At 39.6% G+C, this 25,567-nt stretch overlaps 1 protein-coding gene across 7 annotated transcripts in view; it reads left to right on the top strand.

Annotated features, from left to right (window-relative positions):
- Positions 1-331: 331 nt before the first annotated feature.
- ACSL4 (acyl-CoA synthetase long chain family member 4) overlaps positions 332-25,567 on the top strand; it is a 74,917-nt gene continuing 49,681 nt past the window's right edge. For all 7 annotated transcript variants that reach the window (XM_079909965.1, XM_079909963.1, XM_079909962.1 and 4 more), the window contains exon 1: positions 332-569. The gene's annotated coding sequence lies outside the window, so the exon portion shown is untranslated. The remainder of the gene's footprint in view (positions 570-25,567) is intronic.

The following is a 25,567-nucleotide window of genomic DNA, read 5'->3' as shown; positions in this document are numbered from 1 at the left end:
GGGGAACTTTCATTCTGGGGTGGAGTCCTGGGAAGCGAGCGCAGGTGCGGGAGTGGGTCCGTTCTGCACCTCGCTGAAATCAGGCGCCCGGACCTCCCGAAAACACGCTCGATCACACGGCCCCGGGGACTGGAGCTGGACCCTGCGGTGAGCCCGCGGGGCGCCGTTAGCCGGCTCAGCTCCCCCGGAGCACACCGAACACCTCCCCCCCACCCCGCCGCTAGCAGCCCGCTCGGGCCCTCCTTTTCGGCTGACGTCGGGGTGAGCGGAGGCGGGAGCGTGGGTGGGCCGAGCGCGCCTTCGCCGGCGATTCGGCCGGCTGTGCCACACCACCGCGCGCCCCCGCTCCGCCCGCCCCTCCGGGCGCGTCTTTTCCGGGCCCGCGCCACGCTGCGCCTCGCCCCGCCTCCTCCTCCGCCGGCCCTCCGTGTGTGCGCGCGCCGCTGCGGCTTTTTCTCCGGCCTCCGTGGCGCGCCCCTCCTTGCCCCAGCGCTAGCGGGCACGCGGCTCCTTTCCACCAGCCTCTCGAGTGTCGACCGGCTGCGGAGACGCCGCAGGCAGCGCCTCCGGTGAGTAACCCCAGTCGGCGAGGCTCCTGCCCCGGCAACCCGTGCCCTGTCGCTGTGCCGGGGCCCCCGCTCCGGCCAAGCTATCGTCCCACACCTGAGCCCGGAGGAGGTTGAGGGGACGTTTCCATTACCGGAATCCGCTCGCTTTCTTCTGGAGCTCGGGCGTTCTACCCTCCCGCCTCCTCCGGGGCCGGGAAGATCCCCGAGGTCCCGGTATCATCTCCTTTGCTGAGGTCTGGGGTCCTCGAGACCCTGGCCTGCCTCTTCTTGCCGCTCACCGCCCTCCGAGAGCCAAAAGCATCTTCCCGATCGGGGTACTAGGCTTTGCCATGACCCTTTCTTTCCAAATGAGCACATCAAGGGCTCGCCAGACCTCCAAACGACCTTTAGGGCGCTCCTGGACCTCAACTCCATTTTGTCCCCTTCGAGTCTCTCTATATCTGAGAGCTAGGGGATCTCTCTGGCCCTAGAAGCATCCGCCCTTCGAATTTGAGGGATGCCCTAGCTTCCGATATCCTCTTAGCTTCCGTATCTTTAGGTAGGTTAGAAAAACGGCTGGTTTCTAGCAGAAACATGCTCTTATTTTTTCCTGTTCTACCTATCTACATCCTTGTCCTCCATGGGTGCTGTATATTTAGCATCAGCTTTATTCACTTCCTCTTCCTCTCATTCGATTGCCCTACAGAAAGAACTGTGGTCGATGTCAATAGCACAGAGAAGAATCGAGGAGAATATGATTCACTGCCTAGCCCCCATTAAGGGGTTACATATTTTAAATAAGACGTCATTTCTTCTCTTCACTCCAGCCATCTCCTCCTTCAAAGGCATTTTTTTTCACCCTCTTGAAATGACTTTGCTCTCATCGTTTTCACCTTAAAAAAAAAATCATCCCTCTAAGAAACGGCGAGATGGAGAATAAGGGCTAAATGGCATTTAAATGAACCCCTTTGAAAAAGTAAGCAGTCTGCTTTATTGGTTAATGGTTTGATCAACGCCTCAGTTTCCTCATTTACAAAAATGAGGATGTTGAACGAAGGTTCCTTCTAGTGTTTTGATTCCAGGACCTCTAAACTCATGCTTAGTAACATGTTGCAGCATAACGGAGATTTAACCTGATGAAATCCTCATTTCCCGGTAGTTGCTTGTTGCTACGTTACTTTTTCTTTTATATTGCCTGTAACAGATAGTTTTACCTGCTCTTGGTACATAAGGCTGTAAGCAGAGATCCAATGACTGTACTGTCAATGAGCATATCAATCAAGATTTTAATAGTGTGAGGCCTCTTCCTCGGATTGTAATAGAGCTCATCTTTACGATTGAAAAGAAGTGTGAGACTTGTAAGAAAAATTAACACCCTCTCTGCCATTTAGGTGGAGGATGAAACATTAAACTGTTAGTCTGCTCGCACCACAGAATAAAGTACCTTATTGTTCTGATAGGAGAAGTAATTTGACACCTAAAAATCCACAGAAGGTGTAATGCAACAATTAACATCTTGAATAAATTCAATTTTCCCCCTAAAACCCCTATTTTAAAAATAAGAGATTCAGATTCAGATTTTTTGTTTGAGTGTTTTGGGTAGGGGTGGGATGGGTGGAGAAAGGACAGGCTTGCCCAGTTCAGTGAGAAGAGAAATGAATTGGGACTCTGGAGAGGCTCAGGCGCCAGTTCCAGTGCTAGCTGATTGTATAACCTTGAATAAGTCACTTTACCTCTCTTCATTTTTGCATCTGTCAGAGGGTCTTGATGTTGGCAGAATAATCCGTATAAGTCCCCCAATTTGAAAAATACATATATATATATATATATATATCTCACAATTTGCATTAAGGCTGTGCCGTAAATCCTTAGTTAAACTAAGCTAAGGTAAATCCTTAGTTATTTAGAACGTTTTTCTGAAAGATCTGCTTACACTGGTTCCAATCTATATATGCATAATTCTTAATTCATCCTTATCAAATGAATTACTATATGTGGAAGTCTATAAATTGGGAAGCATTTTACAAAAGTCAGGTATTGCTAACTTAAGCTTGCAAGTGAAGGGTGTGCATACCCCACTTTATTATTTTTTTTAAACATTCAGGGCTTTTAAGAAATTTGTACGGGAATGTATACATACTGCCTTGTAACTGTAATTGGCTAGGCGCTTGAAAAGAATATGCAGGCATCTCAGTCATTCATTCATTTGTTCGTTCATTCAACTTATCTTGTTCCTCCATCTGTCACGTATTTTGTGCCAGGCCACTAGGATATGATGGTTAAGAAGACAATCCTTACCCTGCAAGGTTTAGTTTTATAGTTCAGGATGGAGGTGATGATGGTGGAAGTTTTGGAGAGACAGTTTGTATGTCAGTTTATTTTTATTAACAACAGTCAAATCAGGGACAGAAGCAAAATCCTGGGGAAGTTAAGGCTCCCCAGGGGAGGAGGAGATGATTGTAGCCTGTAGACTCTCTTCTTGGCATTTCTTTTTTTTTTTTCTTTCCTTGACTTTCAGTTATTGAGACTTTAACAAAAATGAAAGCTTTATTTTTTCCACTCCTGCTATTGGTTGGTCTTATATATTCTTTATCTTCCTTTCTCTTTTAACTGTTTATTTTAAGATAGTTGTAGTTTCTCATACAATCATAAAAATAATCCCCTTTAATTTTCCCCAGTGGTAACATCTGGCATAACTGTAGCATAATGTCACAAGGAAATTGAGACAGATACAGTCCATCCACCTGATTCAGAGATCTCCAGTTTTACATCCACTCACTTGCGTGTGTGTATTCAGTTCTGTGCAGTGTTACCATATGTGTAAATTCGTGTGACTACCACCACAGTCAAGATACAGGACAATTCCATCACCCCAAAGGTCTCTAATGTTGCCCTTTTATAGCCACAGCCATCTCCCTCCCTCCCTGATCCCTGGCAACGACTGATCTGTTTTCCTTGCCTATAATTTTGTCATTTCAAGAATGGTATACAAATGAAATCATGCGATGTGTAATCTTTTGAGATCGACTTTTTTTCACTCAGTGTAATTCCCTGGAGATTCATGCAGGGAATGTGTCTTGTATCAATAGTTCTTTTTCATTCCTGAGTTGTATTCCACGCTGTGGATGTATACAGTTTAATCGTTCACCCATCGAAGGACATCTATTTCCCGTATTTTGTAACCTATTATGAATAAAGCTCCTATGAAAAATTGTGCACTGGTTTTTGTATGAACATAAATTTCCATTTCTCTGGGATAGTTGCCCAAGAGTGCAATCGCTGTTCGTATGGTAGTTGCATGTTTAGTTTTATAAGGAACTGCCGAACTGCTTTCCAGAGTGACTGTGCCATTTTACATCCCCCCGCCCGTGCCCCAGCAATGCATGAACTGTGCTCATCCTTGCTGACACTTGGTGTTGTCACTATTTTTTATTTTAGCCATTCTGATAGATATGTATATAGTGATATCTTGTCATAGTTTTAATTTGCATTCCCCTGGTGGCTAATGATGTTGAACATCTTTTCATGTGCTTATCTGCCATCTCTGTATTTTCATCAGTGAAATGTGTGGTCGTGTCTTTTGTCCATTTTCCAGTTGGATTTTTTTTTTTTACTGTTGAGTTCTGAGAGTTCTTTATATATTCTTAATACTAGTGCTTTGTTGGCTACATGGTTTGCAAATATCTTCTCCCATCCTGCAGCTTGCCTTTTCGTCGTCTTCACAGGGAAGTTTCGCAGAACAAAAATCTTTCATTTTGATGAGGTCCAGTTTATCAGTTTTTCCTTTTATGGATCATGCCTTTTGTGTTAAGGGGTCTTATGTACCTTTGTTATTTAATTTTATTCCTTGCTGTTCTGTATAACATCCAGTACTTCTGTAAGCAGTGTGAATATTTTTTTCTGTGAGCAATCCTGGAGCTCAGATGTATTCTTTGAACTAGTGGTCTTGATGGCTTTCAGTGTGTGTACATACTCATACATGCTCTCACTATATTAAAATGGCTGCCATCCTTTTGTGCCTTAAAATATAATTTCTGCCTTACCGGGCAGTCAAATGAAACATTAAAATTAATATTTTAAAATTAAGTAGACACGTCATATGCCAAGGAGATTTTTGGTTTCACTTTCTAATTTTAAAATATTTTGGCAAAACTGTATAGTTTCTAATCAACATTTGTGGTAAGTAGTCCAAAGAAAAAAAATCGTGTTCTCATTTAAATGTACTTTGAAAGTCTGCTTCTGCGTTTTAAGTAGTGAAGTTGCGAATATGATGATAGATTTAGTAGGCTTTTGCTACTCAGAATAGTGAATAGAAGACTGTTGAATTTGTCTGTCTAGACCGCATGTTTTTCTTTTATAGTAGCTACTTAATGTTCATTTTAATTATCTTTTAGAATAAGCATTAGTTTTAAGGTGACTTACAGTGTTATATTTTGAAAAATAGATGTGCTCATATTATGAGAACTTACAGGAAGAGCTTAGTGATCGATTTTTAGAGTATTCATTTCTGTAAGGTGGTACTGAAATTATTACTTGTCCCTTCAGAGTCACCATATTTGCTCAAATAAGTGTATAGCCAGGGTAGTGGATTTGAAAAAGATCAATCGTTGGTATAAGACAAGGGCTGGTAAAATACTGCCGGTGGCCAAATCCTGCCCACCACCTGTTTTTATGAATAAATTTCTGTTGGAACACGGGCACATCCATTCATTTATGTATTGTCTGGCTGCATTCAAAATACAATGTCAGAGTTGAAACGGAGAACTTATGACCCTAAAAGCCAATTTACTCTCTGGTACATTTTACACAAAAAGTTTGCCCAGAGATAACGCAACCTTAAAAATTATTGAGTCTCTATGTTATAAAGGAAATTTGACAAACTTTACCTTGACTTTTAGTATCTTTTAGGTATATTTCCATGGGAAATTGTGGTTCAGAACAGTGTATTCATTTTCTTTAACTAAGTCTGAAGGCACTGTGGTCTAGGAGCAGCATTAAGGAATGGATAGAGAGTTGGGAAGGTTGATGTTGTTGTTGTCGTCAAGTGTGGGGTATTTCAGTGTGAATGTCAATCTACAAGTATGGCAAATAGTGAGATTCAGAAGCAGGCCTGTCCAGTTGCGATGTCCTTTGGAGATCCTGCTGTAAGCCAGAGCGGTAACGACAGAGCCAGGTATATGGCAGCCTGTTGCTCCTGCTCCCCAAACTTCTGTGATCTTTTTTTTTTTTTTTTTTTTTTCCCGGTACGCGGGCCTCTCACTGTTGTGGCCTCTCCCATTGCGGAGCACAGGCTCCGGACGCGCAGGCTCAGCGGCCGTGGCTCACGGGCCCAGCCGCTCCGCGGCATGTGGGATCTTCCCGGACCAGGGCACGAACCCATGTCCCCTGCATCAGCAGGCGGACTCTCAACCACTGCGCCACCAGGGAAGCCCTGTAATCTTTAAATACATAGTAGTTTGAGCCTATCAAGCTGACCTTAAGACTGGCTGGTTTATTATTTTGTTTGCACAGCTTCCTTTCGTACATTAGAAGTTCACACTTTAGTTCTTTTAAACGTCCTACCTACAAGTAATGTTGAAAATGGAAATTGAGTTAGCACTGTGGGCTGTATATTTGGAAAGAAACGGATCTCAGCCTCACATCATACACAAAAATACATTAAGGATGTATTTTAAAAATTTCTGGAAAGCACAAGACACCATAACAAAGTTAAAAAGGCATATGACAGACTGGGGGGAAATAACTTCTACATACGCAGTGGAAGCTTTTATTGACTTTTACTTAACTGACTCACCATATTAAATGATACTCATTTCTTTCGTAAAATACACTGTGCCCTGAACACTTGATATTAGTAGGTTGGTCTCAGGTAAGCCAGGCTTGTGGACCCACCAGTACAACAGATGCTTTTATTACTGAACCTATATATGCTCGTTGTTCTTGTTTTTGTAAATACGTAATTTATTTTCATATTTTATAATGTGATACAGTCTGAGTAGTGGGGAATTGAAGTTCTTACTGAAAATTTACATATGAAATGATATGTATCTGGTATTTGCTTCAGATTATATGGGAGTTGAGGTACGGAGTGCATAGAGATGTGAAAGAAATAAAATTCAGCACGTATAGATAATTGTTGAAGCTGGGGGATAGGTTTATTATAACAAAACAAATGGTATGCTTTGGAAAGAGTTGATGAAAGCAAGTTATTACTGTATAATTAGGTGTGGGTAAGACAACGATAGAAGATTTGTATAAAATAAATATAAAAATCTGAGGGGTTCTCTACTCATAGTTCCTTGCAAGTGTCTTTTAAGTTCTTTGACATTCTACATTATCTAAGAATTCAAATTAACTTTCTTTACAATCCAGGGACCTGGAGTTAAAGAAAGGTCTTGGCTTCTTGGCCCTTTATCAAAAGTTTGACGAATGAGTGTACATTTACCACTGATAAAATGAAGATAAAATGAAATGTTTGTCATGTGCATATTTTCTTATGACTGTTCACCTTAGTTGACCTTTTCAATTAGCTAATCAAGTGTTCCAAATAACATTAGATAAAAAGGTTTCTACTGTGTAATATCTATGATATGTAAAGAGCTCCTACAGATCAATAAGAAAAAGGCACCTGTTAGAAAAAGTGGCACAGGGTTATGAATTGGCCTTTCACATAAGAAGAGATTGAAATGATGATTAAAAAAGAAAAGATGCTCGAATTCATTCTAGTAGTTAGGGAAATGAAACCTTTTTTTTTTTTTTTAACCAAATACATTGGCAAAAACTATAATATCCACTTTTTGAAAGAAATGGGCACTCTCATACACTGTTAATGAGAGTGCAAATTGTGTAGCTTTTTGATAGAGGGTACCAAAATCCTCTCATTTTTTAAATATGCATGTATTTTGGCCCAGCAATTCTGTAGGAAGCTATTCTAAGGAAATATCTGCACATTTGTATAAAGATGCATACAAGATTTCAATGCAGTGAAACTGGTCATAACAGTGAAAACTTGGCAGCACCCTAAATGTCCATCAGAAGGGGAATGATTTAAATAATGGCATGCTGTTCTGTGGAATAACATGGGGCTATTAAAGGAAGGAAACCCTTCAGACCCATATAAACTGACACAAGAGTTCCAAAATATGTTGTTAAAGGTGGGGGGGGGGCAGAGGAGGGAGTTATAGAACAGTCCGTATACCATGATTCCACTTATCTAAAAGAACAAAACCTTACCATGCGTATGGATAATACAAAAAAGTGTGATTGATACGCACCACAAATGGTTATCTCTAGGGCAAAAGGGAGTGGTGTTAGAGGAAGGCAGTATAGAGATACTTATACATTTTACCCTATACAATTCTACAGTGCATTTTAATTTATGATTACCATTTTGATACTAATTATACAGATTCATCATACGCAACATTACACACTGGAGGATAATTACAACGCGATTCTGAAATGGAGTGAATGCCTTGTATTTAGACAGCACTCGGGTAGTTTTTAAAAATAATTTTCTCCCTTTGTTAAAGTAGTATTTGTATTGTCTAAATTTTCTGCACTGAAAATATGAGTATAAAGAAGAATAAGAGCACCATAATCCCATACCCAGGGAGCTCTATTGTCAACTTCTGGGTACACGTTTGTGTACACACGTTTGGATGCTTGCATGCACACGTGTGCACACATACATGCACGTGTGCAAACATACGTATCTTCTTTCTACAAAAATGGGTTCTTACTGTGCATACCTATTTGTAATTTGCTTCCTTTAACTTGACTCTATACTGTGAGCATCTTTCACGTTTGGTAACTCTGAATAAGTGAAAAAGACATTTTAGTGGGAAGAAGAACAACACTGTGCCATGTAAGTATAGTGTTCCACTTAAAATAACTGGTTTCTAGGACAAACTATAATCTTAAAGTCATGGCCACCAAAAGTAAATAACCAAGGAATTAAAAAATCCTCAATGTTAAACCAGTTCAGTTCTGTTTGGAATTTATGCACGTGTTGTTTAAATTGTAGTTACTAGTAATGATGTATAAGTGCAATGTATTAACATGTCATTAGGAATCTTTTGGGTGGGGTTTGGTTTTAATGAAGATTTTAAAACTGAACTTGAACAGTTATTTTGGTTCAAAGAAAAACCAACCGGTCTAATTTTTGGTAAATGTGTGGGCTTAGTTGTGTTCTTTCACAGCTTACAAAAGTAAAGAAAATCTAGGTCTCTGTGGCAACGTGAATCTTTGTGTATGGTAACTCAGTCTGTAGTATATAAAATTGTACATTAGGAGAACTGTGTTGGATTTGGGCAAGTATGTACGTATTCTGCTCGCATGTCCTCTAGAAGCATTTATTAAGCACATCCGCCCTAGGCTCATTATAACCTTTTCTGGGTTTATGCTGTGGGACGTAGAGGTGAAAAGACCGTAGTTTATGATGAATTCAATAGAGTATTTAACAAAAGAAGATTCTACCTTGTAGACAATGGTGTTAATGTGATGGCCTAGCATAGCTGCTCATATTTTTGTTATGGCGATTGAAATAGCATCGCTGCTCTCCAAAGGCTGTGTATCTTGTGCATTTTGGCCTTTCTGGAATTGATTTCACAGCAAGAGGATTTTTCTTTCATAGGCGCTGTGAAGTTAGCAGATTTTATGTGGGAGTCAGAATAGAGGTTTCCCATTTCTCAGTTGATTGATGACAGAGACATGTGAGATGAGGCTAGTAACAGAGGTATTGAAAATATTTATGGTGGCTTCTAGTGGTTGTTAAGAAGTTAAGGCAGTGGAAGGCATGGTGAAATACCTGTTTTCTCTTAGGTATCCTGTTTATTACCTTCAACATGTGCCTAAAGCATTTTAATACTACAAAAAAAGTAATGATAGGGTTTTGAAGGACCACTCCCCTGGGGGTACCCGAGTGGTGAGTCATCAGAGAAAGCCTGCAGAAATGGGCAGAGCTGCTCCTGCTGAAATGGTGATCATTCGTTATTCTCAGAATATGTTAGTCATTTCTGCTTCTCAAATGAACTGAAAGCTGAACGTTTCCCGCAGACAGGAAACAGGAACTTGGTTGAATGAGCTTAAAGTTCAGTTATGGCTTTGGAAACAGAAGAGAAGACAGAACTAGCACTAGTATCTCATGGGACGCATCCAAGTAAAAGATGCTGTGTTCCCCATGACCACTGAAGATACTAAGTTGAGACATAGCTTAAAAGAGTAATTGAAAAATCATCACTTGACTGGGGGGTAGAACTGGGCAGAACTAGCCATAAACAACTGTCAGACGAATGTGTTTCAAATAGAGCAGAAAAGAGAAAAGCAGGCTAGGATAATGGTATTCTTGTACTTGGAACCACAGAGACCTTCAGGATTTGCTGCAAGGTTAGTTTAGTATGGTTTAAAGCCTTTGGTGAAATATTTGGGATTCCGTTTGTGCCCAGGCACTTCCTTACAGGAGTAGGTTGGAATTTCTGTGAAGCAGGTGGTTTCCATACTCTGGAAACTAGAAAAGTCATGGTTCAGGCTCACTGTTTGGTGAATTATAGCAACCTGCAGATGGGAAGCTGTGTAGTGTTTATTTCCCCCAATAGAAAGAAATGTCAGTATTAGCATATTCATTCAAATATAGTTACACATTTTACATTTTCAAGCAGAATGACTGAACTCGTAAGGACATTATATAACACAGCTTTTCCACCAGAAAATTTTGGATTCCTCTGCTTAGATTTTGTTTTTAGTGTCAAGTATAAAGGCCAGGGTTTTTATGTGGAAGCGGGTTTTTAATTTATGCACATATTTACATTAATTTGAATATTGTCTTGATCACCAAGAGATTGTTGAATATTAAACTGTTAGTAAGGGAGTAGCTTTCTTTAGGAAGTATCCTCCAAAGAATTTACTTCTTTACAAGTAATTTTAGAAAAGACAACTGCAAAATGGAAACTTCCCTGGTGAATCTCCCACCTTTTTTTTTTTTTTTTTTTTGCGGTACACGGGCCTCTCACTGTTGTGGCCTCTCCCGTTGCAGAGCACAGGCTCCGGACGCGCAGGCTCAGCAGCCATGGCTCACGGGCCCAGCCGCTCCGCGGCATGTGGGATCTTCCCGGACCGGGGCACGAACCCGTGTCCCCTGCATCGGCAGGTGGACTCTCAACCACTGCGCCACCAGGGAAGCCCCCACCTCCTTTTTTAATCCATGTTTTCAAATGGAGTTCCCCAACCTCACTTTTAAGCCTTTCTTTTATGGCCTGAGTAGAATTGAATGAGGGGTGATCCTCAACCCCAGAAGTACAAAGTGTTCATTGGGGTTAAAAAGATACTTGTACTTGCCCTGCCGGCTGACTTGAATCCTAGCTCAGTAGGGTCATTCTGGAGTCACTGTAAGCCTAAGGGCTCTGCAAAGGTAGAAGAATATTCTACCTGGCTCTTGGAGGAAGAATATTCCAGTGCTCAGATAGCTTCCCAATCTCTATCTTGTCTCAGTGGTACCCTGCATTTGAGCCGTTGTTATTTGGTTATATGAAATGTTTGTGTGGAGTGATTGGCCTATGATTGCAGTGATATAGTACATGTGGTGCAATGGGAGAGTCATTCCTAACTTAACTTTCAGACAGCTGATCTTTTTCTCAAAAAGCCCCTAACCCTAAAGATTGTAGGGTTTTCTTTTCACCTCTTAGGGAGAAAGTGCTTCCTTACAATCTAGCTTCTAATTGTCCTCAACTGAGGAAGACTATTGACCACCTCCCTCCCTGCCTTTGACTGAAGGGTCGTGTTGCTTAGGGCACTGCCCACAGGAAAGAGGAGGTCAGTGCTGTACTAGGGCATGACCAAAGGAGTGAGAGTTGGCCATGAACATATGGTCTCTAGCCAGAGCGTACCTTGAGTTTTGAAAACTAGGAATCTCAACTCCAGTTTGTTCTTTAGAGACATCTTTTAAAAACAAGCTGTAGCCTATTGGGTCCCTAAGCTAAGAGTGTGTTGAGAAGCCTTGCAGTGTTGAATCTGATATCACAGTCTCTGGTGGAAATCTGCAAAAGTGAGTCAAAACTCTGTGTTTTTCCAAAGACAGAATTGTTGTTATGAAACACATATATGTTACTTTAATGACTTTGATGAGATGGAAGCAACTCATTTTGAAGCAGCTAATTTTGGCTGAAAGAATTGCTTTTCAACCTAGAGTTGATTTCTTTAATTTTGCATCATTCCTAGCTAATGTGACACTAAGGTCATTTTATATGTCTGGTCTCTTCTAGATGTCGTAACATTTTGTCATGAGATCATGAGAAAATGTTTCTTCTGCTTTGAGAGGAGTGAGTAGGAGTCTGCTTAGGATGGAAAATCAATTCTTAGATTTGTTGCCTCTGCTGCTGACCTCTGCCTCTTGTGTGAAAGAAAATCAATGATGTTTCAAAGTCATACAGTTACATATTTGGGTTCCATAAAATTGTTCTGTGGAATGAGCTAAACTTTTAGAATTTGAGTTTGGTACTTGGCCAGATCTGGGGACATGTCCTGCGATTGCTAGACCTTTTTTTTAAAAAAAATTTTTTTTTCTTGCTTTTACCGGCAGTAGCCCATTGCTAATGAAAGATCAGGATGTTGCCTGGACTTGGCACCAGGCACCGAACCTCAATGCCTTTCTCTTCTACTTTCAGACATAGCAGCCCTGGAAACCATAAGATCGAGGTGCTGGAAGCATTCTGATAATCCCTTTTCTTATTCTTTAAAAATCTGGCCTGTTGCTGTCACACAACCATCAGGCCTCAAACAGAGAACGTTTGTTTTCAGAACCTTCTCTGTGTTGACCTTAGTTTTGCTTTTGAAGAAGAGTAAGCAGCAGGTTGCCCCGTATAGTACATGAGAAAGAGAACCGCCTTTACCTTTTACTGCTGCTCACATTGTTTGCAGATGCTTCCAGGAGGATTGAATTATAACCTAATTTAAAGAGGATGTATTTTCGCTTAACTATACACAGAAATAACTGCAAAGGGATGTCTTAAAAGCAAATTACACATTGTCGGTACAGCAGAAGTTAAATGCTTTAGGGATAAATGGGTGATATCTGCTGGTCGGAAATATCAACACTGTTGAAGTTATAGCAAGTTTCTTGGCTGACGTTTTTATGGGGACACATAACTCCCCTTCCTTAAACAGTGTTTCACTGAGATGGGAAAAAGACTTCTGCTCTGCTTGGGAGTTTTTAGTACACTGGTGCTTCTCTTTAAATCTGTTTTTGAAATTCTTGTTTTGGATCTCATCTTCTGCAAAAGTGCCTTATATTGACACATTGTCAATACTCAAGTAATGAAACCTACAAGTAAGGAAACCTACAAGTAAGGAAACCTACAAGTAAGGAAACCCCCCCGTTGTGTGTGTTCTGCAGTGGAACTAACTTATTCCAAATTTTACACTTGCTGGAGGAGTATTATAACCAGAAGGTTATAACCTGTTTGTAACAGACGGATAGTAGTCTGCAGATGAAATTGATCCAGACCTTTTAGTTTTCTGTTTGTGTTTTTAGCTCTGCATTGTCCTTTCCTTTATTCCTTTTCAGAACCTCACTTTCAGGCTTTGCATAATTTTCCTTGCCCTAATATTTAAAGGAAATTGTAAAAAATCCATTTTGAGCAAGCCAGCTGGTACCTACGCATTAACAGGTATAACTGGATAATCCCAGAGGGTAGCTATTGTTATTAACTTTTTAAAAAAGTCTGGTTGGGCTATTATTATAGGGTTGAGGGTTGGCTCATGGGTATCCCTCTTTTCCTATTATACGTATATGTCTGCTCTCTCTGTTAGTCTCATGTCCTCTTAAAATATTGTCTATTGAACAGTAAGCTCCAGAAGGAGTGGGCTTGGTAAACGCTCATTGAATTTTTCTTGAACGAATGCATGTGCATGTACCTGTAGCTGCCCAGGATCTGGGAAACTAAATTTTAAAAAATTTTACAGATGAAAAGGGTGGTTACTGGCTATACTTATTTTTAATTTTTTTTCCCTCAAATGTCCTTATGGTGGTTAGTCTTCAGCAGTGATGATTACAAAACCAAAGAAAATAGAGACTCAACCGTTTGTTTCCTGCTTCAGTGAGCCTATGCCCAATAGGATAACATCACTTTCATATTATGAAAGTCACTGCATATGTCATTAAGTCTTTACAACTTTTGGTTGTCATGCTAGAAGGCATAGCTTCTTCCAAGACTTCTTTCTACCAAAGAAGTTTTATTCCACCATATTCTTGTTTAAATGTAGGAATCTCTTAAACAAATGGATTTTTTCTTCTGGATTTAAAAAATGTGATCTTAATACATGGCTTATTTTTTTAAATAAATGTTTCATTTTGGAATAATTTTAGATTTACAATGAATTTGTGAAGATAGTTCAGAGGTCCTGGATATTTTTCCCCAGCTCCCCCTAAAGTTAACATTTTACATAACAGACACTGGTGCAGTACTCTAGAATTTATTTGGATTTCCCTAGTTTTACTACCAAAGTCTTTAATTTTTTTCCTGTTCCAGGATCCAAAATTGTTATACATGTTTATTTTAGAAAACATGTATGGATAAAAAAACAAAACAAAGTACGGGTAGTCTCCCTACGCAGAGACAACTATTGAGATTTTTTTAGTATATATCCTTCCGTATCCCCCAAACGTTTTCGGATTCCCCCAGAAAACAAAATGTGTTTTATATACTGTTTTGTAATTTGCTTTTTTACACTTAATACAGCATTTAAATTTTTTGTGAACATCTTCCCATGTCTTCTATTTTTAATGTAGTTTAATCTATTCCCTATCCTTATTTATTTGTTTATTTATTTGGCCATGCCAGTGGCTTGAGGGATCTTAGTTCCCTGACCAGGGATTGAACCCAGGTCCCCAGCAGTGAAAGCGCCAAGTCGTACCCACTGGACTGCAGGGAATTCCCTGTCCTTAGTTATTTTGTTTCCATTTCTTTGTTCAGTTAATTCTTCATGATTTAATGCCAAACTGTGCGGGTGTTCTCAACGTTTCCCCCCCCCCAACAAACCTGAGAAATAGGACACTCCTATCAGTAACAATGGCTCATTAACCCAGTGATTCTAAATATGTGTGTATTAGGTTGAACCATTTGAAATTGCTATATTTGTGGATGTAACAGCTTTTCGACTATTGGCAATTTTATATGGTTCAACCTAATAGTTTAAAAAAGCTTTCTAGGTCATTCTGATCCCTTTCCTCCATTCTCACTCCACTGAGAACCCCTGGCCTCTCACTCTACTGAGAATCTCTGCATTTAGAATGGTGAGCTGACTCTGAAACATTTCACCAGGCAAAACTGTTGACAAATCACCTTCCAGGTGTCTCCGATAAACACAACATCCTTAAGACTTATGCCTATGTTGATGACATATGCAGAGAACTTGAACTCCGGTGAATTGCATCTGTCCATCAGCATGTTGAAAATAGACTTCTGAGCATCCAGCCTAAGCTCTGGAAAATACAGGCAGACTGATGGCTCCGAGTCCTGGTTCTGTTATCTGTATTGGATAGCCAGGGGGCACTGGCGCCACCCAGTGGTACCTTGTAGACGAGCAGCTGATGTTGCTCTTACCTCTACTTTCACTTTTTTCTTTCTTTCCTCTTCTCCCATGTTTATGGTCTCACCTTCCTTTTCTTTTCTCCATCTGTGCCAGTTGCAGTAAGGGGTTTCATTTAGCCCAGCTGATGAGAATCAGAGCGCTACACTAGCCGTATAATTTTGCTGTGATATCCTCATTTAAGTAAAGGCTTTGGAATATGAGGCATGAAATCATACGTGTAAACATACTGAGCAGACTGTTATTCGCTCTGCTTATGAAGTCATGATTCCTACCCAGAATGGGAGTAAAATTTGTACTCTGCCAGAATGTGGTCCATCTTGTGTTTAATTTCAAGCTTGTCAGTGTATGAGAGGAAGCACGCCTATGTATCTCAGATGTGAGGAGGCATACATACATAGAGTGAAAGATTTAACTGGGAAATCATTCTTTGGTTTCCTTCGTCTTTAGTATGACTTGTTATTTCAGTCAAGAACTATTTAGTAAGCACCTACTGTGTACCTGTACGGTGCTAGGTTCTGGGAATTATAGCAGCGATGGGGACAGAGATGACTTCTGTCTTTAAAGAGCTTACAGCCCAGCCGGGGAACAGAAACTTGAACGCGTTTAGGTGCTGTGCTGGGAGAGGAAACAGCAGAGGCACCTGACGTAAAGCGGGGAGGTCAAGGAAGGGTTTTTAGAAGCGTCATTCAAACTGAGACCTAAAGGAAGCCAGGAAAAGGGAGAAGAGAATGTTCTTGGCAGAGAGAAAAGGATGTGCTAGACGCAGAGGTGAGAGATTAAGCTACGTGCTTTTGAGAACCTAAAAGAAGTTTGTGATGGCTCGGGCTGTGAGATCAACTCATTTATAAGTTTCACACCAGTCCCGGGAGGTAGGAGTAGTATTCCCTCCCTGTTAGAGTTGTAGCAGATGAGGCACAGAGGGCACAGAACTTGCCCGAGGTCACCCCACTCTAGTAAGTTGTCGTGCCAAGAACTGGACCCAGGCCGTCTGGCTCCAGCACGTTGGCTCACAGCTACCTCAGCAGGACGCTGCATTATAGATACTGGAGCTTCATTGTCCCCCCCCACCCCGGCTCCCCCCCTTTACCCTTTGATGAAGCATAGCGCCTTATCTTGTTCATCTGTGGTCTTCTTAAGGGCCAAGTTAAATCTTTCTTAGTAAACTGAACGTTAGGCTGTACTGGGTACAGCCTCTTCCAAGAACTGGAGCTTACAAATAATGTGAAGAAGTCCTTAAGCTTACAGCATCTGGGTTAGCCCGGAAAGTCTCGGGTTTGCTTTAGTCTTTTATCATTGATTGGGAATCAAATACCTCATTTGATGTGCAACTCTATGGTTGCTAACCCATATTTTCCAGAAAATCATAGATGGGAAGTTGTAATTGGTCGTATTTTTAAAAAATGAGTGTAAGGTATGTATTCCGCACAAGGCTAGAATTTTTGTTTGCTTGCTAAAGTTGATTTGGCAATATCCTTTTCTCTGACTTAGGTTAAGTTAGTGAAAGGGTAAACACAACTTAAATAGGACTATAGTCTTTAAAAGTCATACGAATTAAAAACCTATTCATGGAGAGATTTTCTTACAACAGATCTGATTTGTCCTTTATGTACTTAATGTACAAGTGTGCGCTTTGTAAGATGAGGAATTGACTTCAGTTTGAAATTATTAAAGTTTAATTCTAGATTTTAGAAGTTGGGTTATAAATACTCAGTTGTATATAAACTATTTAAGATTGTTGTAATTTGATATCGTTGAAACACTTGGAATAAAAAGGTGTGTGTGTGTGTGTGTGTGTGTGTGTGTGTGTGTGTGTGTTAGATGGCACAAAGCTGGTTGTTTCATTTATTTTCCCATTTGTATATGACTGTGGATTCAGTCAGGACTTAGTACTTGGAAGTGTCTTTCCAGTAGTGAAGGTAAGGCTTTTGCTGATGTAGGCATGTATTCTTGCCTTGTTCTCCGTGCGACCCGAGTTAGGGTTATTACTGGGGTCATCATTACGGATGTTTTTGCAAAAAGGCGGGGGGACACTCTGATAAGAATTACTCTGGGACAACATGTGTAAACCAGGGGACAGACCTAGGCAAGCTGGGAAATTTCCAAGTAGTAAGTCAGTCGGGTTGAGCCAGTGCTTCTGAAGCTAAGCTCACAAATTGAGGTAACCAGCAGCCACAGGTAGCTTTCCCTTTACTTTGGAGTAAAACCGTTAATTTTCCAGTAAATGTATTATCGTATATTGCAGTGGAATTGTATGTGTAGCAGCTGTGTTCCTGTTAGAAGTTTGAGCATCGTGAACTCAGTGCTGCTAGGCCCTGTCGAGGTTATTGCAGGACACAGAGCTGTGTGGGCCTTACAGGAAGTGAGATTACTTAATGATACTTTACTGTTGCCTGAAACATTTTGAAATGAAAACTTTGAGGGAAAGAAATGATTCAGCCTTTTCTGCCTCCTACTGCTTTCTGAAGTCAGCTAGTACACATTAGTAAGCTGATACCACAGTTGATTGGAACGTCTGAAGCAAGACATTCTTAGGTAAAATGATATCCTCTAAAGTTCTGAGTAGTTGGTCCCAGAGTTCAGGTTGTAAACAAGTGGGTACTGATGGAGAGCTGACTTCTGAAATCCCCTCCCTTCACCGTCCCTTTCATCCCCTGTGTGGCAAGCAAAGAAGGGATACCCAGTTGGTACCTTTTGCCCATGACACCTTCATCTGGGAGGCCTCAATTCCCATTAGGAGGCTGGGTCTGGTTAGCTGAAAAATGGTTTCCTTGTGGGGCAGAGGAGTGCCAGTATGACTCTTCTCATACCTATTAAATCTTAGGCTGGTATCATCTGGCATTTGAGTTCCTGTTTGTTTTAATACGATAAGGGAGTGGAACTCTGGGCTTTAAGGAAATTATTGACACAGTATTTCCATCTGTATGGAACCCCTCATGATTATCTGGCTTTTTGATATTGTCTATTCACTTGGCAGTAGTAGTCAATTTTTGTTAGTCGCATTTTGACAGAGGGTACCACGGGGATGCTTAGCTTTAGGAAGCATTTAACATTGTAGTTATAGCAAGAAAAAAACCCACTCATTTTATCTCGCTTCATAGATCATATTACATGAGCGAAAGAAGTTTATTTTACTTTGAGTCTAGTTTCAAAACATAAGTATCAAATCTTCTTTCCGTAGTGAGGTTGAAGTCAACTTTTGGCTCCTTTGTAGCATCTCTTCACCACGTGAATAGGGCCAAATGCCTTAAGGGCCATACCCATTGTCACTTATCAACACACGCATATATACACAGCGTTGAGACTGGTGCTATATTTTCTACTTATGTATTGAATGATAAAAGTAATATGTTCACTGTAGAAGTTTTAGAAAATGTAGGGGAAAACAGAAGGACAAAACTAAAAATCACCTATAATTCTACAACCCAGAGATTAACATTTCAGCCTGTAGCCTGCATATATGTGGTTAAGTTGCATCTTAAACCAATTTCACTTCATATATCTTGACCGTTTTCTCATATCCTTAAATATCTTTGACAACACTGCACTTGATGACTGTGTAGTATTCAGTCATAAGGATACATCATTATTTTACCAATCTCCTCTTGGGCCTTTGATGTTGTTTCTAGTTTTTCTGTTATTTATATCACAATGGTGACTGTTGTCTACATTTTGTGTGTGTGTGCATCTCGGACTATTTCCTTAGGCTATTCGTAGAAGTAGAGAGTGAAATTATTTGGTCATGAGTTATGTAAGACTTCAAGTGTCCGGATGCCTATTGCCAAATTGCTTTCTATAAAGCTTGTACCAATTTACACTTCTGTCAACAGGATAAAAAGTGCCTTTCTGTATACATTTGGCAACAATGAGTAATTTCTTTATTCTTAATTGGCACTACTTTTGATGGCTCCCCAGTGCATTGCTGTCTGTTTCAGCAAATAAAAATTATTCCTGGCAGAAATGAAAGTAGGGGATGTAATATTATAAACAGTAGTACTACAACGAACTGGCGGCCCCAGATACTTTGAGAATTGTTGAAGCAGGCCATATTTTAGCTCTAAGAGTCTGTGTTTCTAAAAATATATTTTTCCTTTTCAAGTAGTTTATCAATCTCATCTTTAATGTAGAGAAAAATGCTAATACTTTTCTTCTAAAATTATTGCTTCATGAACTGTACCTTGCTGTACAGCAGAAACTAGCACAACACTGTAAAGCAACTATACTCCAATAAAAATTAATAAAACATTATTGCTTCATGAGTGCTTACTGTTCATTACGTTAGTGCTTTCTGTATGTATATTTATTGAGTCATGCCTTTGAAAACAAAATGTAACTTCTGGCAAAAATAGTCCAAGTTTTTGGAACATTTGGTTTGTTACACAGCAGTAATTTCTGGTCAAGGTCTCTTAAATTAACAAATACTTCTTTCAACTATTATTCAGTTCTTTAGTATTTTAGTAAAGGCCTTGTGAATTCGGAATCACCCACGTATCACCATACTGCTTGAGTAAACTTGGAAGGAAGAGATTTGGTAAGTCCAATGTTTGATATTATGCAATCGATTTGTCCAACACATTTTTTGAAATCAGTATCATAAGATTGCTGGTCCTAGAGGGCAGATAGCAGAAGCAAGAAGAACTACAATCCTGCAGCCTTTGGAACAAAAACCACATTCACCCAAAGATAGACAAGATGAAAAGGCAGAGAGCTATGTACTAGTTGAAGGAACAAGATAAAACCCCAGAAAAACATCTAAATTAAGTGGAGATAGGCAAGCTTCCAGAAAAAGAATTCAGAATAATGGTGATTCAGGACCTCGGATAAAGAACAAAGGCAAAGATCGAGAAGATGCAAGAAATGTTTAACAAAGACCTAGAAGAATTAAAGACCAAACAAACAGAGATGAACAATACAATAACTGAAATGAAAACTACACTAGAAGGAATCAATAGCAGAATAACTGAGGCAGAAGAATGGATAAGTGACCTGGAAGACAGAATGGAGGAATTCACTGCTGCAGAACAGAATAAAGAAAAAAGAATGAAAAGAAATGAAGACAGCCTAAGAGACCTCTGGGACAACATTAAATGCAACAGCATTCGCATTATACGGGTCCCAGAAGGAGAAGAGAGAGAGAAAGGACCCGAGAAAATATTTGAAGAGATTATAATCGAAAACTTCCCTAACATGGGAAAGGAAATAGCCACCCAATTCCAGGAAGTGCAGCAAGTCCCATACAGGATAAACCCAAGGAGAAACACGCCGAGACACAGAGTAATCAAATTGGCAAAATTCAAAGAAAAATTATTGAAAGCAGCAAGGGAAAAATGACAAATAACATACATGAGAACTCCCAGAAGGTTAACAGCTGATTTCTCAGCAGAAACTCTACAAGCCAGAAGGGAGTGGCATGATATACTTAAAGTGATGAAAGGGAAGAACCTACAACCAAGATTACTCTACCTGGCAAGGATCTCATTCAGATTCGATGGAGAAATCAAAGCTTTACAGACAAGCAAAAGCTAAGAGAATTCAGCACCACCAAACCAGCTCTACAACAAAGGCTAAAGGAACTTCTCTAAGTGGGAAACACAAGAGAAGAAAAGGACCTACAAAAACAAACCCAAAACAATTAAGAAAATGGTCATAGGAACATATATATTGATAATTACCTTAAACGTGAGTGGATTAAATGCTCCAAACAAAAGACACAGGCTAGCTGCATGGATACAGAAACAAGACCCATCTATATGCTGTCTACAAGAGACCCACTTCAGACCTAGGGACACATACAGACTGAAAGTGGGGGATGGAAAAAGATATTCCATGCAAATGGAAATCAAAAGAAAGCTGGAGTAGCAATACTCATATCAGATAAAATAGACTTTAAAATGAAGAATGTTACAAGAGACAAGGAAGGACACTACATAATGATCAAGGGATCAATCCAAGAAGAAGATATAACAATTATAAATATATATGGACCCAACATAGGAGCACCTCGATACATAAGGCAACTGCTAACAGCTATAAAAGAGGAAATCGACAGTAACACAATAATAATGCGGGACTTTTAACACCTCACTTACACCAATGGACAGATCATCCAAAATGAAAATAAATAAGGAAACAGAAGCTTTAAATGGCACAATAGACCAGATAGATTGAATTGATATTTATAGGACATTCCATCCAAAAACAGCAGATTACACTTTCTTCTCAAGTGCACACGGAACATTCTCCAGGATAGATCACATCTTGGGTCACAAATCGAGCCTCAGTAAATTTAAGAAAATTGAAATCGTATCAAGCATCTTTTCTGACCACAACATTGTGAGATTAGAAATGAATTACAGGGAAAAAAATGTAAAAAACACAAACACATGGAGGCTAAACAATACGTTATTAAATAACCAAGAGATCACTGAAGAAATCAAAGAGGAAATCAAAAAATACCTAGAGACAAATGACAATGCAAACACGATGATCCAAAACCTATGGGATGCAGCCTATGGGATGCAGCAGAAGCAGTTCTAAGAGGGAAGTTTATAGCTATACAAGCCTACCTCAAGAAACAAGAAAAATCTCAAATAAACAATCTAACCTTACACCTAAAGGAAGTAGAGAAAGAAGAACAAACAAAACCCAAAGTTAGCAGAAGGAAAGAAATCATAAAGGTCAGAGCAGAAATAAATAGAAACAAAGAAAACAGTAGCAAAGATCAATAAATCTAAAAGCTGGTTCTTGAGAAGATAAACAGAATTGATAAACCATTAGCCAGACTCATCAAGAGACAGAGAGAGAGGACTCAAAGCAATAAAATTAGAAATGAAAAAGGAGAAGTTACAAAAGACACCACAGAAATACAAATCATCCTAAGAGAATACTACAAGCAACTCTATGCCAATAAAACTGACAACATGGAAGAAATGGACACATTTTTAGAAAGGTATAACCTTCCAAGAGTGAACCAGGAAGAATTAGAAAATATGAACAGACCAATCACAAGTAATGAAATTGAAACTATGATTAAAAATCTTCCAACAAACAAAAGTCAAGGACCAGATGGCTTCACAGGTGAATTCTTTCAAACATTTAGAGAAGAGCTAACACCCATCCTTCTCAAACTCTTCCAAAAAATTGTGGAGGAAGGAACACTCCCAAACTCATTCTATGAGGCCACCATTACCCCGATAGCAAAAGCAGGCAAAGATACTACCGAAAAAGAAAATTACAGACCAATATCATGATGAATATAGGTGCAAAAATCCTCAACAAACTGCTATCAAACAGAATGCAACAACACATTAAAAGGATCATTACACCATGATCAAGTGGGATTTATCCGAGGGATGCAAGGATTCTTCAATATATGCAAATCAATCAATGTGATACACCATATGAACAAATGGAAGAATAAAAACCATATGATCGGGCTTCCCTGGTGGCACAGTGGTTGAGAGTCCGCCTGCCAATGCAGGCGACACGGGTTCGTGCCCCGGTCCGGGAAGATCCCACATACCGCGGAGCAGCTGGGCCCGTGAACCATGGCCGCTGAGCCTGCGCCTCCGGAGCCTGTGCTCCGCAAAGGGAGAGGCCACAACAGTGAGAGGCCCGCGTAACGCAAAAAAAATAAAATAAAATATAAAAACCATATGATCATCTCAATAGATGCAGAGAAAAGCTTTTGACAAAATTCAACACCCACTTATGATAAAAACTCTCCAGAAAGTGGGCATAGAGGGAACCTCCCTCAACATAATAAAGGCCATATATAACAAAGCCACAGCAAACATCATTCTCAATGGTGAACAACTGAAAGCATTTGCTCTAAGATCAGGAACAAGACAAGGATATCCACTCTCACCACTATTATTCAACATAGTTTTGGAAGTCCTAGCCACGGCAATCAGAGAAGAAAAAGAAATAAAAGGATTCCAAATTGGAAAAGAAGTAAAGCTGTCACTGTCTGCAAATGACATGATACTATACATAGAGAATCCTAAAGATGCCACCAGAAAACTGCTAGAGCTAATCAATGAACTTGGTAAAGTAGCAAGGTACAAAATTAATGCACAGAAATCTCTTGCATTCCTTTACACTAATGATGAAAAATCTGAAAGAGAAATTAAGGAAACACTCCCATTTACCATTGCAACAAAAAGAATAAAATACCTTGGAATAAATCTACCCAGGGAGACAAAAGATCTGTATGCAGAAAACTATAAGACACTGATGAAAGAAATTAAAGATGATACCAACAGATGGAGAGATATACCATGTTCTGGGATTGGAAGAATCAAGATTGTGAAAATGACTATACTACCCAAAGCAGTCTACAGATTCAATGCAATCCCTATCAAATTACCAATGGCATTTTTTACAGAACTAGAACAAAAAATCTTAAAATTTGTATGGAGACACAAAGACCCCGAATAGCCAAAGCAGTCTTGAGGGGAAAAAACCTAGGTGGCGGAATCAGACTCCTTGACTTCAGACTATACTACAAAGCTACATTGATCAAGACAATATGGTCCTGGCACAAAAACAGAAACATAGATCAATGGAACAAGATAGAAAGCCCAGAGATAAACCCACGCACCTATGGTCAACTCATCTGTGATAAAGGAGGCAAGGATATACAATGGAGAAAAGACAGTCTCTTCAATAAATGGTGCTGGGAAAACTGGACAGCTACATGTAAAGAATGAAATTAGATCACTCCCTAACACCATACACAAAAATAAACTCAAAATGGATTCAAGACCTAAATGTAAGACCGGATACTATAAAACTCTTAGAGGAAAACATAGGAAGAACACTCTTTGACATAAATCACAGCAAGATCTTTTTTGATCCACCTCCTAGAGTAATGGTAATAAAAACAAAAATAAACAAATCGGACCTAATCAAACTTAAAAGCTTTTGCACAGCAAAGGAAACCATAGACAAGACGAAAAGACAACCCTCAGAATGAGAGAAAATATTTGCAAATGAATCAACCGACAAAGGATTAATCTCCAAAATACATAAAGAGCTCATGCATCTCAATATTAAAGAAACAAACAACCCAATCCAAAAATGGGCAGAAGACCTAAATAGACATTTATCCAAAGAAGACATACAGATGGCCAAGAAGCACATGAAAAGCTGCTCAACATCACTAATTATTAGAGAAATGCAAATGAAAACTACAGTGAGGTATCACCTCACACCAGTTAGAATGGGCATCATCAGAAAATCTACAAACAGCAAATGCTGGAGAGGGTGTGGAGAAAAGGGAACCCTCTTGCACTGTTGGTGGGAATGTAAATTGATACAGCCACAGGGGAGAGCAGTATGGAGTTTGCTTCAAAAACTAAAAATAGAATTGCCATATGATCCAGTAATTCCACTTCTGGGCATATACCCAGAGAAAACCATAATTCAAAAAGACACATGCACGCCAACGTTCATTGCAGTACTATTTACAATAGCCAGGTCATGGAAGCAACCTAAATGCCCATTGACAGACGAATGGATAAAGAAGATGTCATACATACATACAATGGAATATTACTCAGCCATAAAAAGAAACGAAATTGAGTTATTTGTAATGAAGAAATGAGAAATGTCTATTTAGGTCTTCTGCCCATTTTTGGATTGGGTTGTTTCTTTTTTTTGATATTGAGCTGCATGAGCTGCTTGTAAATTTTGGAGATTAATCCTTTGTCAATTACTTCATTTGCAAATATTTTCTCCCATTCTGAGGGTTGTCTTGTTTATGGTTTCCTTTGCTGTGTAAAAGCTTTTAAGTTTCATTAGGTCCCATTTGTTTATTTTTGCTTTTATTTCCATTTCTCTAGGAGGTGGGTCAAAAAGGATCTTGCTGTGATTTATGTCATAGAGTGTTCTGCCTATGTTTTCCTCTAAGAGTTTGATAGTTTCTGGCCTTACATTTAGGTCTTTAATCCATTTTGAGCTTATTTTTGTGTATGGTGTTAAGGAGTGTTCGAATTTCATTCTTTTACATGTAGCTGTCCAGTTTTCCCGGTACCACTTATTGAAGAGGCTGTCTTTTCTCCATTGTATATTCTTGCTTCCTTTATCAAAAATAAGGTGAGCACACATGCGTGGGTTTATCTCTGGGCTTACTGTCTGTTCCATTGAGCTATATTTCTGTTTTTGTGCCAGTACCATACTGTCTTGATTACTGTAGGTTTGTAGTATAGTCTGAAATCTGGGAGCCTGATTTCTCCAGCTCCGTTTTGTGTTCTCAAGATTGCTTTGGCTATTTGGGGTCTTTTATTTTTCTATACAAATTGTGAAATTTTTTGTTCTACTTCTGTGAAAAGTGCCATCGGTAGTTTGGTAGGGATTGCACTGAAAAGTAGATTGCTTTGGGTAATGTAGTCATTTTCACAATGTTGATTCTTCTAATCCAAGAACATGGTATA

The sequence above is a fragment of the Stenella coeruleoalba genome (genome assembly GCF_951394435.1).
Source record: "Stenella coeruleoalba genome assembly, chromosome: X".
Taxonomy (NCBI): Eukaryota; Metazoa; Chordata; class Mammalia; order Artiodactyla; family Delphinidae; genus Stenella; species Stenella coeruleoalba.
This window is presented reverse-complemented; position numbering and strand designations above follow the sequence as displayed.